Source organism: Littorina saxatilis, unplaced genomic scaffold (genome assembly GCF_037325665.1).
Source record: "Littorina saxatilis isolate snail1 unplaced genomic scaffold, US_GU_Lsax_2.0 scaffold_542, whole genome shotgun sequence".
Lineage (NCBI taxonomy): Eukaryota > Metazoa > Mollusca > Gastropoda > Littorinimorpha > Littorinidae > Littorina > Littorina saxatilis.
In genome coordinates, this window is record NW_027125881.1 from 46,063 (window position 1) to 61,952 (window position 15,890).

The window sequence follows — 15,890 nt, forward strand, 5'->3', positions numbered from 1 at the left end:
TGGACTTGTAATTGATTTGTGTCGCCCATTTCAGGTTGCGTGAACGTGAAATAGTTTAATAGGCCTACTAGTATACGCGCACTTCCAATGACGGGAAAGCGCACCCCCCCTCTCTCTCTCTCTCTCTCTGTCTCTCTCTCTCTGTCTGTCTGTCTCTCTCTCTCTCTCTCTCTCTCTCTCTCTCTCTCTCTCTCTCTCTCTCTCTCTCTCTCTCTCTCTCTGTCTTAATTAATTAATCAACACACAACTTCGAATATTATTTTTTTAGGCTACGTTCACTTTTATTTCAAATACAAACAAAGAACTTTTTTAAAATAGTTTTGACATTCACATTTACGGGTTCTTCATCTGACACTATTTCTTGGAGAAGAAAGAGTCTACACAGACGAGAGAGTGATATGGACACATAGTCGGGTATTGTGACCCGGGTCGAGTTACACGACAAAGGGGGGGACGAATTACCCGATCATGGTACTCGCTGAACATTGCTATTTACCATTGTTCCTGGGATAGCCTGAGATTTATAACTTTCGACTAGCTGTTATGAAAGCCAAAGCATTTTTGCAGATCTGGTGCATTTTACGAATCAGCGGCTCCCATGCACTGACTGTGGTTTTTTTTCGTGCAACAATTTTAGAGTGGAAACCATCAAAATTGACAAAGACTTACCGCTTTGCTGGGCCCGTTTTTTTCGACATTTTTTTTTTCTTCAACTGATTCAGGTTGGGTAGCTCTGGCTTATGAAATCGATGATAATGACCCCTGCAGTGTCATGTTCTCAAAATCGAGGGGGGTCGACTTGCCCTCCCTTCCCCTACCTTTGATGAGCAACTCATTTCTGGCTGCTTGCGTAGTCGGGTATATCCACCATAAGCCACGGATGTCCTGAGCACCTGTAATGGAGCCCCGACCAGCGGTCCTCTCTGCTGCCACACACAATTCCAAACCTGTTACCACGTCCTCCTCACTGTTAAATACATCTCTCTTTCTTAGAAAAACCGACCGTACCCCTTCCATTTTCCGTAACGGGAGAGCGCACAAAAACGAAAACACCGGTCTCAGATTCAGCGTGTTGCGGAGCAAGCAAAAAACCGTGACCTCTCTTGTGTGGGTGTTTTTCAAAAAAGAACGAAAAATGAGACTAGTGAATGGTTAAAAGTGAATTTATTCCAAACTCTTAACAAATGCGTTGACATTATTCAGCACACCCAGTGCCATGTTAACATAAGATATGTACTCTTAATAAAGAATGGTTTTGCCAAAAAAATAAATAAACAAAAAATATTTTGTTGCAGTGGTCAGTCGTGTTACTCTTTCTTTAATTTTTTTTTAGGTTGAAAGAAATGTTGACAGATGACTAGTTTGCCTCCAGTATGACAAAAACAATACACTTTTCACTTTCTGAAGAAAAATATATACCTTAAAGTGAAAGAAAGCGATAAAAATTAAAGAAATTGTCACTCAAATGAATAAAAATCATTTTTGAAAAATGTCAAACATCGCCAGCAGCTTGAAACTTGTACATTTCTTGCAATTGTATTTTTCTCGAATCAAGTATTATGAGAGCATTGAGCAAAAGATAAACAGACTGAAAAGAATTATATCTTCCTGGAAATTCTGCATTCAGAAGCCTCAGTAACACCAATGACATGTGAGTAACACGACTGAGTAACATGACTGACGTCTCATAACACAACTGACCATCCTTAGTTGATTATGAACTGATTTTAACTTTAAACGTAAAGTTAATTAAATGGAACAAACAAATTTGCTTATAGTAAGACATTTTTACTTTATTTCCACCTTTTAAGCCTAACTCCACAATTTGACCAAAAAAATGCAAACTTGTCACAAAATAAACTGTAATGATAGCGCCGTGAATTTGCACAGGCCTAGCAAAATCGCAATTTTATATGATTCAAGGAAAGAACAAAATCTTATTCATTTTCAGCATTACTACAGACATGTACTGCAAACATTTTGCACTGTAACATTATTGATTCTAACAGCAAAATTACTGACAGATGTTAACAGCACTGAGACCAAATTGCCTTGGCTGGTTTCGACAGAAGTAACATGTACAAAAACGATCAGCAGTGTTTACTTACTGTTTGACAGAAATACAATTATTTTCCTCAAACGGTGAAGACAAAGCATAAACAGGATTATCTTTAAACAACCAAAGCTACACAGTTTTTTTTAAACAGTAACATTACAGGCATGGTAACACCACTGACACCAAATTGCCTTTAGATGTTTCGACAAACAATAAAACGTTCTGAAACAGACCAGCAGTGGAATCCCCAACGTTCTGGCACGAACAGTACAGTGACCTAGCTGGACTCTAGCACATTCAACTACTCAGGAACTTGATTAGGAGTGCAGTCAGCAGTTGGTGAATATGGTAGACCCGGTGTGAAGTGGTTTGGGATCCAGTGCGTCATGTTCATGTCAACACGTGCAGACGTCCATATATATATATATATATATATATATATATATATATATATATATATATATATATATATATATATATATATATATATATATATATATATATATATATATATATATATATAAAACATCAGAAATTGTGAAAGAAACAATTGAAAGTCAGCAGAGACTTTCTTCCGAGATTTGTTAAAATCTCTTAGTAGAATTAGAGAGAGAAATAAGTATCCCTTCACAGACAGCCTATTGGGAGCATCAGACCCTCCTCAAGGGGGACCAAGATTTACAGAGCAAAGTCCCTTTGTGGGGGACGTATCGCAAGGTAATCTAGTCCTGAGGAGGACCATTGTATTTGTACCTAGACCAGACACGTGTTTCGACACTATTGTGTCTCATCAGTGGTCAGGTGGTACTGATGGCGAGAGTTGTCAACCCATGGTATCCAACTAAGAAGCAAACCATTCTCTGAATGGTAGCTTCTGTTGGCATGGGAGACTACCCTCATCTGACAACCCCAAGATGATATCTGTGAAGGGAAACACTTTGATTTAAGGCCAAAGTGTAGAATTGATATTTATTAAGAAAGAATTTAGAAATTTAGCCAAGTTTTAACCAAGAAATTAGGTTAAAACAAGGGAAATTTGAAAAAGCCTAAAGGGAGGTAACTCTGTACCAGCCTGCAGATCCAGAAATGGATACGCGAACAAGTTAGATCTAATTTTGAAAAGGTTAAACAGGAAAAGCGGTCAACTTTTCACTGCTGTTGAACACATGACTTGGTAAAGAAGAAGTTTTCTGCTTTATTCAATTGGATCGCTTTAAAGGCGATGCAACTTTCCAATTGGATTGCTTTAAAGGCGATGCAACTTTCCAATTGGATCGCTTTAAAGGCGATGCAACTTTCCAATTGGATCGCTTTAAAGGCGATGCAACTTTCCAATTGGATCGCTTTAAAGGCGATGCAACTTTCCAATTGGATCGCTTTAAAGGCGATGCAACTTTCCAATTGGATCGCTTTAATATATACCCATGAATGTTTTTTGCTTTATTATCTTCATCCCTTCCGCTTCCTATATTCGTTTTACGGTGTTCTCCTCCAGGGACATTCCGGCCAGGAAGGTATTCGTCAGAATACATTGCAAAGCTCTTGATGATGTGTCCTCTGCGTTATTTGTTGGTCTCGAAGCATTTCCTCAGGCTTTCTTCTTTCAAGTAGTATTCAGAATATTTAGTTAGTTAGTTAGTTAGTTGTTGCTTTTTGGGTCCAGCGGACCATATCGGCCAAATCAGGACCTCACAAGTTTAACATTACAAATATTTGAAATAAACCAATGTTACTAAACAAAATAAGGAACGTCACGCCAGAGTTTTAAACTGTAAAAAAAGGTCTTCCGACGAAGGTCGGTGAAAAAGACCAAATTGCTCAGGAAGAGGTGGAACCGCCATCTCCGGAGCATCCTTTGCTGCCTTGTCAGCAGCTTCGTTGCCTTGTATGCCCATATGACTGGGCACCCACATAAAATTTATAATAGTATTCAGAATGACACGCGAGTTCATGGACAATGCGGGCTCTAAGTTCTGCTGGTCGCTGATCATGGCCAAAAGCGTAGACACTGCCACATGCTGGTAGACAATCACCATCTGCTCTCACAACAACAGGATACGTTTGTGCATTAGGTATTTCCGCAGCAGAAAGAGCCATGACATAAGATTACCTGAAAAACAGTAATATTTGATAATCATAACAGAGTTGTCTTTTTATAAGAAATGATCCCGTAAAAAGTCTTGCATTCTCTCTCTGGCACACCCCTACACACCAACCCCAACCCCCTCCTCTTTCACTCTCTCTCTGCCTCCCCACAGGGACACACGAATAATCAACAATTATACACGCAAAAGAAGTATGTGGAAGGCAGAAGAATGAACATAAAACCAGGAAACAATCTAAGATCAGTCGTGTTACCTCTTCGTCAGTAGTGTTACCAGGCACAAGGTAACACGACTGAAAGTAACACGACTGATAGAATTCATTTGAGAAAATAATTGATCACTCCCCAGGCCATGCGTTCTGAACAAACACGTGTCCCAGTAGTTTTGATCCTTACATGAAACAATAAAAAAGTAACAGAAGAAAGTAAATTCCTTCAGATCGCTAGAGACACACAGTAGGGAGATTTAATAAACGAAACGTCGGGACGTTTCGTTTTGAAGTTGTGGTAAACGTCATCATTTCGGGGGTCTCTCGCTGGAAAGGTGAAGGTCAACTGAAACGGAACGTGGAACGTCAAAACGCAGTCACGTTTTCCACCCCCAAAAAACGAACAATATTTCGTCAACTTTTGTGAGTATTTTTGCACACTAACAGTTTTATTTGTTGGCCATTTTATGCATTGCTAGATTCATCAACCCTTTCACAGTCTTTCAGCGCTGAGAATGTGTTCATTGGAGGTAGACAACTGTTGTGAACTGAAATATTTTGAAGGGTGCTGATCCTGGTACATTTATCCAACTTCATGGTGAAGAAAGCAAATGGCGAAGCAGAAGTAGGTCATCGCATCGAATTTTTATTCTGGCTTCGTATGTGATTTTGTATAAACAAAGTCTGTGTGATTTATTTGGACTGAAAATAATCAAAGTATGCCCGATTCTGGACCACCTCCTAGGGTTTTTTTTTCCATTCTGATCGAGGACAGACGTGATAATTTCACTTGAAGATTTATCGCCCTTCCTTCATTCCGAAACGAAACGTGAATACATATAAATCTTGTCTGCGGCCTATGCCGTCTCGTTTCACGTTCCGTTTCGCGGGGTGACTCATTCACCAAACGAAACGAGCTGCAAAACGAAACGTGCTGTCCTTTGAATCTCCCTAGTAACACAACTGATTCGTTAAAAAAACACATCTTACCTTTCTACACTTGTCGGGTCCACCATACACAAGCGATCAAACTCGCGTAGCTGTTCCCGCTGCAGGAAGCTGCTGAAGGATGGGGGATAACTACAGGCCCAAAATGGTTTAAAAAAACTGGAGTACTCATTGTTTAGGTCTGTTTAACTGTTCTGGTAACACCACTGACAAAAAAGTGAAAGACACTCATTTTTGAGAGTTTAAGTCCACATTCAGAGTCTGGGTCAACCTTACAATCAAAATCTGTTGCAATAATCTAAAGGTGCTCCCGAAAGCGATTTTTTGGATATTTTTTTAATGGTCTACAATTTTTTTTCTTCTTTGTAGAGGTGGTGGAAGTTTTGAGTGCCTTCAAAAAGACAGGCATTTTTAGATACCCCTACATGTTTAAACCATGCAAAACTAACTTTCAAGTGTCAGGAATGTACTTTAATGAATGTTCATGTTGTTGTCTATTCATTTTTGTACAAAAAAATTGGTATTATACTAAGATAGATAGGACATGTTTCTTTCTGAATTAATTTAAAAATCAAAGACACGTTTTTCATACATTTTTGAAAAACACCCGTATAGGAAGGATCGTTGCGTGCTTTGTCAAAACAGAGATCAGATGTGGATTAAACAGTGTTGGAAGACAAACAATTGCTATTTTATTTCGAAATGGTTGGTATTGTCCTTGCATGGCAATCATCGCCGTCTTTATTTTTCTCGTACAAAAGCCATAACAATAATACAATACAAACACACACAAAAACAAACTGTGTAATGAGTCAAACAGCAATTGTCAGACAAACGGCTTTTTTAGTCAACAAGTTTTGACACAGTGGTTAATAAAAGAGAGAAAAAAACAATCAGTAAAAAACGTGGCAAGTTGTTTTTCTTATGTTAGACAGAGAACCTCTTGCAAGAAAATGTTTGTATCCTGAGTGCGAATGCATATAGTCGCCACCTGAGACTTTGCTTTGTGTTCGTTATCTTTGTTCTATAAAGACCAACGCGGCCTGTGTGACGGCGACACGTGTAACACGATCCTCTCAATACCACTGGTGTTCAAACAATCACGATACGATCATTTGTTAGATCTGACAAGAAGATCGTGCAGGGATTTGGTTCAAGGCTTGGGTAGGTTGTCCGTTATGGTCATGAGGCACCTCCTTTGCTGTCTTAGAAGCAGGAACGTTTGAGGCAAGAAAGAGAGGCGACGTAAAGGCTTGAAGCGACCATCACTGAGTGTCGGCAGCATGGGGACATACACTTGCCAGAACTTTCGGAAGACAATTGAAAGACGAAGTTACAAACATCGTTAGAAATAAAATTAAATGGCTGAGGGAACTTTGGAAAACCAACTTAAAGAAAGAACGTGACTAGTGTACAATAAGGCTTTGCAAGCCTAAATCCGAAGACTGAGACCGGTCCATCTCATGTTCACACAGAATACATAAATTATATGCAAACTTAAACATCAAATACATTCATCAAACTCGTTCAAAGACATTCCTTGTGTTTGGTGTCGTCAATTTCATTCCCAAACAAAACATGTAGCTGTATGCAATTTCAAATTAATCGGAACCCCATATCGATATTGCTTTTTGTTGTTGATTTGTACGACTGTTTGCTTTCTTTACATCCACATGCACAGGCCTATGGACACATTAAATAAACAAAAGAATGTGCCTTCAGGCTAGAGTCCCACCTCCTTTTAAACAGCCATTGTTTAATGCCAGGTCTTTTCTTTCAGCAGATTTAGAAGTGATGAGTGCATACCTGAGCTGTGGGGACGGCTGTCATTATGTACTACGATAATGCGGACCTAATACTTCATGTGCACGAAACACAAGCAGAACAGTACCTTACAATCATGACGCTGGTTTTTCAGTAACTGTTAACATGGCGGCACCTCAACAAGAAAAGCCACCTGTACGACTAACGATTTGGTATGTTTTACTTTTTCTCTTAGATTCGTGTTTCCGATTAGCTTCTTGTAGAGTGTTTGATGCGCAGCTCCATTTGGGATGTAGTCTTACACTTTTACGAAATGGCTAAAGGAAATGTGTGGAATAATTAAGAGTTGTCAAAATAATACTGCAGCAATTGACGAATTAATGTATAATTCCTTCATTTTTTTCAGTACCCTAACAGATGGTTGTTTTGCCGAGTATGCGCATTGATTGTTGTAAGTCCATTCTGAGGCTTTTGAGTTGTCAAAATCATATATATACTAAAATCACCTTATTTTTTACCATTAGTGGATTTTAACAATGTTGCCGTCTGAAAGCTGCTTTTTTGTCACTCCTTCATATTGTTTTTAACAAATTTATTGACATATTGGCCAAGAAATCTTCAACAAAGGTATGGGATTGTATTTTAACTTGGGAGCTTACAAATGAATTATACACTTAAAGTATTCTGACGGTATTTGTGACCCTCCACCACGGAATGAGTCGCATGTCGCCTTTGCATGATTTTCATATTTTTAAATTTTCCTAAAGAGGTTTTTCTGCTCTATCCAGTGGTGAAAACCGTTTTAGAAAAGAGCAAAAACTGTTTGAGTTATAATTAGCCTGTGACTAAGGTGACCCTCACACTGTTACCAGACACTCCCCGGACTTAAATTAAGCCTAGCGCAGAACCGCGCGAGGTGACATGCGTCATGTGGCTACTTTTTCCACTGCTGTCCTCAGTCTTATACTTTTTATCAAGACTTGTCACCATGCCGAGTGGAACTAAATTCGGAAGTCGTCATGTGGCTGAGGCATATCTGACATAGCGTCGATCTTGTTTTAGCTTATCCTCCTTTCTGAAACAAAAGGCAGCATGCGATTAGTTGTGATAACTACAACCTACACACATATAAACAGTGTTTTGATACTGAATTGTCGGGTTATACAATCCACTTTACCAATGCAGTATGGGAAACCTACAATATGCGAAACATGTCAACAGCCTGGTTCTTAAAATAATTCTGACGGTCAACACACTATTCACAATCCATTTTGAGGAGCAACTGATGTAGGCTACTCTCTGATGGTCTTGTTTGAGTGATAACGATCAACTCAGAAGGAAGAAACCAAAAGAGGAAAAAGGAAACCATTAACATTAACCGCAGAAAAAATACAGAACCACATGTACCATTATGTAGAACAAAATTACACAGCAAGCTTTCTTTGGACGACTGTCATTGTCTCAAACTCGCATTCTACCTGCTGTCCAACATAATCTAATCTTACGTTGTGCTGCCTTGAAAGAAAATGCCAACAAAGACAAGGAAGCTGTTGCAAGATAAGTTTACCAAACGTTATAGTATGCAAGCCAGATAGGCCTACCGTGCATCCCCCCCAGGGGTTGGCAAGACTGGTCTAGAAATGATCCCTAGAGTATCCTGAACACGAAACAAAAACTTTAACAGCAAAAAGTTGGGATGCTTAGGAGTTACAGCCCTTGACGTAAGGGTACCCTCTTGTGCGCTTACTGCGGCCGTTCGAAGTTTACTGTGAATCAGCTGCTGTAAATGAACAAGAAATCATGTTCTTTTGATCCCAATTTTTTTAATTTAGTTGTCAGTGAACCTGGTAGAACCTTGAGTAATCTCTGTTATTGGTCAACAGTTTGGCATCAGTAGTGCCTGTGTCACGATACGAGATTACCCCCGAAATGAGTTTACCCTCCGAAGTTCCACTTTGTACAAAAGTAGCAGATATTCTGTATAATTTCGACTGTTAAACAGTATAAATCGGCTCTAAACGACATTGTGGTAGCTGTAAAGACATCGCAGTACAATAGTGCGTCTCCATTGATTAAAAATTAACAAAATATTACTGCCCAGGTCGGCCATTGCTTGCAACATGTGCCGCCATTGCTCGTCTTCGCTAAAATTCCAATTTCAAGGGCTTTGTGGACTATAATTGTAACCTGTGTTGTATCCACAGGTACGACAATGTCGTTCATAGACAATTTATACCGTATAACAGTCGAAATTATTCAGAATATCTGCTACTTTTGTACAAAGTGGAACTTCTGAGGGCAAACTAGTTACGGGGGTGTCTCGTGACACCTGCCTTATGCATTCTGATTTTTCGCGGTTCACATAGGATTTCATTTCTTGTACACTAAAATTGGAGATCAAGTTGTCTTGTTTGATGTGTTTTTCATAAAGTAATATGTGTCGGTTAGCATCAGATCATGTATAGAGGGTTGGTCACAGTTTACTTTGCTACAGTCAATATCCTTCATCTACCCTCAAAATCCAGAGGAGCCTCCACGCACGACACTGTCGCACAGCTGCTGGATGACAAAGGCACGAGTGACTTCTTCAGAGACTATGAACAGTATAGAGAAGATGTCAGGCAAGGAAAACACGGGAAAACTCCCCAGTTCTGGATGTCCTATATGGACCACATCTGGCATGTACTGTCTCTCTTGTATGCTGTGAAAGCGAATGACTTTGAGTTGTATGCCCAGTGCTTATTGGCGATGCCTGATCTTTTCTTCAGCTTTGGGGGACAAAACTATGCAAGGTACCTCACCTTCTTTGGACTCTTCATCGCCAACATTGAGCTCTCACACCCAGGTTCCACCGAGCTGCTAAAGCAAGGGGCATTCAGCGTGGCAAGGTCTTTCATTCCTGGCAACAGATGTGCCGTTGACAAAACGATGGAGGAGACGTTTATGCGCAATGCGAAGAGCAAAGGAGGAGCAGCCGCAGCTGGTGCAGGTCTCACTGGAATTGCTTCAAACTATCCAGCCTACCAAAAGTGGGTGAGGACAACCCACCAAAGAACAAAGTACATGCAAGTGACTATGGACATGGCTGGAATGACAAAGGATAGTGAACTGGACACTCAACACCGTGACCTTCGTCCAACAGAAGTCACCAGGAGTGAAAAGAGTGTGGCACGAACACTTGCTGCAGTAGAAAGCTTCACCAACCCGTTTGAGGTTCATGACAAAGAGAAACTGATCATGCTGTCATCAGGTGCCACAGTACCTGCTGAAATCGAGAAGGATGTCCTACGTGCAGAAGCAGCAGGCAGAAGCGAGAAGGAGAAGTTCATCACTGAGAGACTAGAAACCGGAGAACATTTCTTCGAGCCAGTGAAACGTCTCAAGCTGAAAGTCATGGCAGACACGTCAAAAAGAGTCACACTCAAGTCAACTCAAAACAAATTGACTGAATATAAGCACCAAGGAAATGTGGCCTTCCAACTTCTCGTGAAGTCTCAGGAAGGCGATCTGAACATGGATCTGAAAGAGCTCATGACCTATCAGCTGACTCCAGTCCCTTACAGCCTTGGGACAGCAGACAGTTATTTGGCTAAGACTGACAAGAGCGCTGCTTTTCACTATCTGACGAAGACTGTGGAAGACGCTGCCCCTCCCCCCCCCCCCCCCCCTGTTGATGAGACTCTAATGATCATCGATGGCAATGCAACATTTCACGCAATGCAACAAGTTCCTCCCAACTTTCGCCAGATCTGCCAGAAGCTCTACGACATGGTACCACCAGAAACTGACTTTGTATTCAGCACCGATATGTACCAAGACTGTTCTGTGAAATCCATGGAGCGAAAGAGAAGAGGGTCTGGTGACAAGATCATCCTGAAAGGGGATAGCACAAAGCGACCAGCAGACTGGAAGGCATTTCTGGCTAATGAAGATAACAAAGTGCAGTTCATTAAACTGCTACTGGATGTCTGGAGCAAGGATTCCTTTGCTGAAAAGCACAAGGAGAGAAACGTCGTTCTCGTCTGTGAAGGGCAAGCATTCAAGCTCTCATCAGCTGATGGTAGAAAGACAGAAAAACAAGAACTTCATTCCTTGTCGTCTACCCAAGAAGAAACAGACTCGTGTGTCATCCTCTACTCCAAGTATGGACAAGATCAAGGGTACAAGTAAATTCGTGTCAAGAGTCCTGACACAGATGTATTTTTCATCCTCCTGAACTTTGCCCCTCAGCTAGACGGTGTTACAATCCTGTTTGACACGGGCAAAGGCAACAAGAAGCGACTGATTGACATCAGTGACCTAGCCAGAGGACTTACACAGCCTTTCTGCACTGCACTGTTGTCTCTCCATGCTTTCACAGGCTGTGATTCAACCAGCGCCTTCAAGGGCAAAGGCAAAGTGAAGGCTGTGAAGGTTCTGCAGCAGAAGCCAGCATTTGTGAAGACGCTCGCTCAGCTTGGCAACACGTGGGACATGCAGGATGAAATAATTGATGACTTGGAGTCCTTCACATGCTGTATCTATGGCAGGTCACGATTCAGCAAGGTTAATGAGCTGAGGCATCACTTGCTGAAAGAGAAGTGTGGCGAAGAGGTGGTAAATGCCAGTCAGAATGTCGACTTGGCTACTTTGCCACCTTCTCGACGCAGTCTGAAGCAACATATTCGCCGCTGCAACTATCAAGTGGCCATCTGGAAGCGAGGTGACCAGCCTGTGCCAGACATTCCTAACCCCACAGAAGGTCATGGCTGGGTGATGAACAATGGCATTTTAGAGCCACTCTGGACAGAAGAGGAAGAAGAGCTGACCTTACCCCAGACTGTCATTGACGATCTCCTCAATGATGTCCCTGACTCAGATGCGGAAGAAGAGGAAGACGACACAGAGTGCGTCTTGCAGAATGGCCTGGATGACTCCAGCTCAGAAGACTCTGATTAAAATTAGAAACACTGAACAATACTTCGTGTGATTGCTTGTTCATTTACAGCAGCTGTTTCACAGTAAAATTTGAACGGCCGCAGTAAGTGCACGAGGGGGCACCCTTACATCAAGGGCTGTAACTCCTATGCATCCCAACTTTTTGCTGTTTAAGTTTTTGTTTCGTGTTCAGAACACTCTAAGGAACATATTTAGGCAAGTCCCGTCAACCCCTGGAGGGGTGCATGGTAGATTTCTTGTTCATTTACAGCAGTTGATTCACAGTAAACTTCGAACGGCCGCAGTAAGCGCACAAGAGGGTACCCTTACGTCAAGGGCTGTAACTCCTAAGCATCCCAACTTTTTGCTGTTAAAGTTTTTGTTTCGTGTTCAGGATACTCTAGGGATCATTTCTAGACCAGTCTTGCCAACCCCTGGGGGGAGGGGGGGGGGGTGCACGGTAGGTATACTTGGCTTGTGGACTATTACAGACATTAGCGAATCGTGATAGTGCGTAAACAGCAAGCAGTACAATCAAAGAGAGGAGTCTGTAATGAAACGCGATACAGATCTAGGTAGATCTAGCATTCACAAAATGTACCAAGGTACCAACTTTTATGACAGAACCATGACAGAGCATGTTTTGAAACTGAGGCAAAATCGTAATAATTTTGACTTTGAGAACAGATTCATTCCGTTTCCTTATAATTATCTGCAAGTTCAAGTACATGGTGGACAGTTTTATACGGGCAGATTTAACTTGAGACTCTACTGTAAGTCTTGAAATTCACATAAATCGAACCAAGAACAAAGACATCCAAACATTACAGGCACTTTAGATCAACTCATTTCACTAGAGGTGACTGCCAAGCACTGTGTTTGATATCCGTGTCTGCTGAAAAAAGAAATTGAAAAAACGAATTATCAGTAAGCTTAGGTGACACGTTGTAAGAGTGGGAGACACTCTGTACTTACCGGGACACGACTGCCAGATCGACACATCGCTTTCGACAGCTCTTCCTCGCGCAGACATTGGAAAAGCGCTGTATGATCAAACTGTATGAAGTCTCCTTTGGTATCTTCTTTATCTTTTTTTCTGGAGCTAAGAAACCGAACAACGTGAATTCATCTTCCCCAGACGCAGAGGTGAGAACTGAGTAGGGAATCTATACCACACTCCTTCGCTCGACCACTGACCAGGTCGCGACCCCTGACCTGGTCTACATACCACACACGACACAAACCAGTCTCCTGCTTTTACCCCCTCAAAACCCCCCACCAGTACCCGTTTTCTTTGGATACACATTTTAACTACACAATTTGCCGACAAAATGTTGATCATTATACTTCAATAGTTTGAAGATAGTGCTTGAAAAATAACCAGGTAAAATGAGTGTTTCGGTGTTTAGTCAAATGTTACATTTTCTACCACAGACATACATACATACATACATACATACACACATACTTACGCACACACGCATGCACGCACGCACGCACGCACAGACAGACAGAGTTGACGATCGCATAGGCTACACTTACGTGAGCCAAAAAAAGCAACGAGTGTAAATCTTGTACGACACAGCAAGCCATGTAATATTCTGTTTATCCTACATAATGCACTTACGTGTATTTTAGTCAAAACGTCCCGCAGTCGAGAAGACGCTTCTTTCTTAACCTCAATCTCTTCAATAGCCTCGTGCAATCTCTTACCTCAAAACAAAGAAAGTCACTCTGGAAAGTGTAGCGTGACGTGTTAGTTCTAAAAGTTCATCGAGGGGAATTAGCGAGGGCAATTCTGTTTCCATAATGACGTTTGTCTCGGTGACTGGCATTATCAGCAGTGGAAAATAAGGTCCCTGTCATACTGGCTTGACTTGACCTCATTTACATGATATACATGTGGTTTGAACGATATTGTTATGTACGGAGTGGTCTCTCTCACGAATGTGGGATACAGAGATATGCATAACCAGAGAGAGAGAGAGAGAGAGAGAGAGAGAGAGAGAGAGAGAGAGAGAGATAGAGAGAGAGAGAGAGAGAGAGAGAGAGTGAGAGTGAGTGAGTGAGTGAGTGAGTGAGTGAGGGAGTGAGTGAGTGAGTGAGTGAGTGAGTGAGTGAGTGAGTTGGAATTCACCGGTTAAACCTGATTGGATTTGTTCTTTTGCATTTGTTTTCAGGAAATCAACAACGAAAGATACGCAAAACATAGGTTAGTGTGACTTTTTTTTCTTCTGCTGACTACATTGCAAATTGCAGACCACGATTAACACAACTGAGACTGCTAACTTACAAGCACAACCATTTATGTTTTTCATTTTCTGCCAACGTAAAATGAATGACATTTTGTAATGTATTAATTTGCTTTGTTTCTTGATTTGCTTCTATTCATCTTCCTTCCTTTTTGTGAAGCTAACTATTGTTGGTACTGCGTGTGCTGAGAATCTCCAGCCTTTAAAAACAACGCTTTATGAGAGAAAACGTGTGTAATGAATTGCATTTTATTCAAAGAGCGTCGATCGTTAACTAACTGTGCAATGTCAAACGGACAAGACATTTACACTTAGGAATTTGTTCCTTCCACATTGTTTCAAATTAACATGTTTTCCTAAGATTTGTAAAATCAGGTATAGCAAAACAAGACATGTGGTGTTTTCCATGTTGCAGCTTGCAAACGTCTTTTTCTGCGTATTTTTCAGTTTCCAAAATCGCCGGTCTTCGGGGGTCACTGGACGACTTGGATGAATGTACGTAAATATCAATAGTGTCATGTAAAGGCTGTTCTTAACCAGACGAACCATTGGTTCGCCGAACTAAGGTTCGCGAACCATGGTTTGTGTCTTAACTGGGTGAACTTGTTCGGCAAACTCAAGGACTAGTTCGTCCAGTTAAGACACGAAACCTGGATCGCCGACAAACGAGGGGAGCTCACTCCGAGTCGACAATAAAAGCAAGTAAGTTATTCCCCTTCCAAAAATGGCTGCCTCCAAGACGAAATCACCGATTGAGTGGTACCTCCGTGCTGGTTGTCGATTTGGGTCTCTCCTTCTGACTTGATCATGGTGCACGAAGCCTGGTAATCTTGAACTTTAGTGTGTTAAATTCATAGCTCAGAATCGAGTGGCATACTTTACTTATTTTAGATCCAAGTACCTGTAATCAAGCCCAAGATTGCAAGAACATTTATCATGAAATTAATTGCCGGATTAAGCTCCAAACCTAAGCATAATTAATTAATTTGGTTGTTTGATCGGCGAAAATGGCGTAGGTTGTCAACCAAGGGACTTCAATTACACGACAAAGTTGCCTCCCCTGTTCGCTGACACGGATAATTCCTTCTTTGACGCATGTAAACAAAATGCATTCGTACCAGAGTACGCTATGATTCGTACAGTTCATCGGAGTTCATTCCGTGACTTTAAAGGGATCTAAAAGACTTGTTATGATTACAAGTGCAGGTTCTCCAAATTTGGAGGCTTGAATGCCTCTGAATTATGAGCTATGAATTTAACACATTAAAGTTCAAGATGACCCGAAGCCTTCCATGTCATTTACCCTCCTGGGTTAAAGGTTAAAAATTGATTCGAGAAAATAACATGACTGGTATGGACTGATCATTGTGTCTACCGTGGAGCCATCAGGGTTCTATGGGAAATGCTACACACAAAAACTTGCCTGTGAAAAGGGAAAGACGGTGACCAAAAATAAATGATGATAGCGATATTTCTAATTTTGTGGATCAGCAGAGTCGAGAAGCATACATGATGTTTACCAAAGTGTGTGTGCGTGTCTGTCTGTCCACGTGTGTGTTTGAGCTCTTTTCGGTACAGAATATGAGTTTGGGGATTGAGTGAAGAGGGAGACCTAAAAAAAAAACTACTCGGTATTTTGG